At 32.7% G+C, this 3,808-nt stretch overlaps 1 long non-coding RNA gene across 1 annotated transcript; it reads right to left on the bottom strand.

Moving 5' to 3' along the window:
• Positions 1–1,707: 1,707 nt before the first annotated feature.
• On the bottom strand, positions 1,708–3,352 carry LOC110874338. Its single transcript, XR_002555855.1, has 2 exons — positions 2,837–3,352; positions 1,708–1,962 (listed from the first exon to the last, which is right to left on the bottom strand). It is a non-coding gene; the product is annotated as an uncharacterized LOC110874338 (long non-coding RNA).
• Between the last annotated feature and the right edge of the window lie 456 nt (positions 3,353–3,808).

Genomic DNA, 3,808 nt, shown 5'->3' with positions numbered 1-3,808 from the left:
GTTACACCAACCATTTCTTAGATACAAAAATGGGCTACGCATATGTAACACATGTATAGCCACGCTACACATGTTACATATAGTTGTTACATGTGTTACAACCAAAGTTTACACATGTATAACATATTACACAAGATGTAACATGTGTAAATTGGAAACACTTATGTAACACTTCAGTGTAACACATGTTACAGGTTGTATCCCTTAAACTCCAAAGTCAACGTAAGTGATTGTGATTGAACAAGAAATTTCACTTAAATCCAATGTCAACGCAATATCATCCAACTTCTCTGTACATGTTACATGATGTAACAAACCTACAACATCGATACCCACAAAAGGTTACACGTGTTACGGCAAAATGGGAAATGTTGTTTCACTCTATAGTGTGTAACATGATGTAACAAACCTAGAACATCGATACCTACAACAGCGTTCAATACTGTTGTTTCACTCTATAGTGTGTAACATGTGTTACAGCAAAATGGGAAATGTTATTTCACTCTATAGTGTGTAACGTTGTTACTACATATAAGTAACTTTTTTTATTTGTAAAATAAACGAGATATTCCGAATAAATTATGAAGTTTCTAAAGGTAATGAAAATGTGTTATCCAAGTGAAGTTCATCTAAAAAATATTTTTGCATTAAAAATCACTATTACGTTAAGTATATATGTGTAACTCCCTGTAACAACATATATTACCTCAAAGTGTAACACATGTTACAAGATATAGCACAAACAGTTTAGAATGCAACTGGCAGAAATGTAACACACGTAGCTAATTATGCCAGTAAAAAAATGGCTTTTTATTTGTAAAATAAACGAGATCATAAAAAGTATATCCCCCCCCCCCAAAAAAAAATAAAAAATAAAAATAAAATCCAACTAAAAACAATCATAAGTTAACAAAAATCTAACTATGCTTCACTTTTTGATAACCATCTTCATCTTGAGCATAAAACATCCATTCACCTATGAACAAAACAAGTACATCACTGTTAATCTCCTGTAGTTAAACTTATTAATCTGCTATGTAATATGTGTACATGTGTAAAGTTTTGCTATAACACATATAACACACGTTATAAACATGTGTTACATATGTGCATCTCCCTTTGTGTCCAAAAAAGGGATTGGGGGTAACTATAAGTAACATGTGTAACGTTGTTACTACATATAAGTAACTTTTTTTATTTGTAAAATAAACGAGATATTCCAAATAAATTATGAAGTTTCTAAAGGTAATGAAAATGTGTTATCCAAGTGAAGTCCATCTAAAAAACATTTTTGCATTTAAAATCACTATTACGTTAAGTATATATGTGTAACTCCCTGTAACAACATATATTACGTCAAAGTGTAACACATGTTACAAGATATAGCACAAACAGTGTAGAATGCAACTGGCAGAAATGTAACATACGTAGCTAATTATGCCAGCAAAAAATGTAATAACGTACGTATACATGTAACATGAGTATATGCACCACAAGTAACATGAGTATATGCACCACAAGTCATACGCATGTTACATGTGTGTATGAAACACACATGGTATATATGTGTATGAAAAACACTTGGTATATGTAACGTGTATACATCCAAACATGCTAGTACATGTGATTTGTAACACAAGTTATAAGTATATGCTGTTGGGAATCACTGTCATATAATATAAACCAAGTAACCGCATAACAACAGTGTTTAACACAAGTAATACATGATGGTTTCATTGGTTACCGAATTGGTTACGGGGGTGCACCCTTAAAAAAATAGGTCCGTAAACATGTTAGAATGTGTTACACATGTTAGAATTGTCCATTGTTTTGAAGTAACAAGAGGCATTCTAATATGTATCTGCATAATGTTGTGAAAAAAGATTCCTTCATTGTTACTTCAAGCAATATGCTTTGCTCCTTGATAACTATCTTCATCTTGAACACAAAACATCCATTCACCTATGAACAAAACAAGTACATCAGTAATGTTATAACATGTGTACTTGTGTAAAGTTTTGTTGTAACACGTGTAACAACTATATGTAAGATGTGTAATGTGGCTATACATGTGTTACCACTCTAATGTAACACAAGTTACAAGCATGTGTTACATATGTGCAGCCCCCTTTGTGTCAAAAAAGGGTTGGGGTAACTATAAATAACATGTGTAACGTTGTTACTATATATGTATCTAATTATCCCACAAAAAGACACTACTTTTTATTTTTAAAATAAACCCTTAATAAATTATGAAGTTTCTAAAGGTAACACATAACATATAGGATAAACAAAAGCCCCAAACAAGCAACATATAGGGGCTTGCACATATGTAACACATGTTTGTAACTTGTGTTACACTAGAGTGGTAACACATGTAACATGCCTATACATGTGATACCGCCTAGTATAACACAAAAAACAGTTAGTATTCAGATCAAAATCCCCAAATAAGCAACCAAACTAACAAAAACAGTTACAGTTCAGATCAAAAGTCTCAAACAAGCAACCAAACCAAACACAATTTTTTTTATAAAATAAACGAGATCATCAACGATTAGATTATGGACTTTTTAAAGGTAACTAATATATAACAACAACAACAACAACAACAATCATTATTTCAATTCTAAATTTTTTTAATACATTTAAAACAAAAAAATACCCAACAAACTATCAAATCTATTTTACTCATACACACACAAAATCATTCAACTTTTACCAAATAAATAACATTAAGACATGGAACCAGTCCATGTCATACTTGTGAGTATGTTATTTGTGTTCTAACAACTTTTTCTCTTAACCAAAACCCATGAACCAAATGATTTCTGACCTGCTTCTCTCTCACACAATTGTGTGTGTGTTCTTGGTGTTCTAACAACTTTCTCTCTCTAAAACCCATGAACCAAATGATTTCTGACCTGCTTCTCACTCGCACACTTGTGTGTGTTTTTGGTCTTAGTGTTCCAATAATTTTCCCTCTCTAGAAACTCATGCAACCAAACGATTTCAGCCTGCTTCGATTTTCAGATCTGGTGGCTTCAAAAGAAAGGGATGAGTACATGAACACATGGTGTCTTCGATCTTCGATATTCAGATCTCGTAGCTTTGATGGTGGCTTTGATAAAAAGGTGATGTTTCTCTCTCTAATATCTAATGAATTATTTTGAAAATGGTTGGATGAAAAGTGATATATGAGAGAGAGAGAGAGAGAGATGTGACATAAATAAAATGATGGGATGGGGAAGGGTGAGGTGATGGTTTGAACAAAATGACTAAATTGCCCTTTGATCATGTGTTTTTAATAGATGATGTGATCAATCCTGTCCACACAATCCAGGTTTCCCAAGTTTTCTAGGTTAAATGGGTTTTCCATAGATACTTATATTATATATATATATATAGGGTTGGGTTATATGGAAAACTCCATCTTTTTGAGAAAACCTTGGAAACCCAACCTCATCCATTGATTGTGTTTGATCAATGGCTCTACCATTTTTGGGTAATTATTAGATTTAAATTATAATTCTTATACAAAAGCTAGTACAACTGCAAGGGCAATTTGGGTAGTGAAAAAGGGGCTTTTTGACCATTGAAAACAACCCACTCCACTTCCCTATGCAGTACCATCAAATCACCAACTCTTTCTCTTTCTCTTACCTCTTTCTCTTTCCTCCCCCACCCCACAAACGTGAAGAAGAACAAGAAGAAGATGATCTCATTTCAGAATTCAAATATCTACCTTCAAGATTCCAAGAAACACTAATCCCATATCTAAAAGTGATCTCAACAAACACTAATCCCA

The sequence above is a fragment of the Helianthus annuus genome, chromosome 9 (genome assembly GCF_002127325.2).
Source record: "Helianthus annuus cultivar XRQ/B chromosome 9, HanXRQr2.0-SUNRISE, whole genome shotgun sequence".
In the NCBI taxonomy this organism is placed as follows: domain Eukaryota; kingdom Viridiplantae; phylum Streptophyta; class Magnoliopsida; order Asterales; family Asteraceae; genus Helianthus; species Helianthus annuus.
Note: the sequence above shows the minus strand (reverse complement) of the source record. Positions and strands in the feature narration are given on the sequence as shown.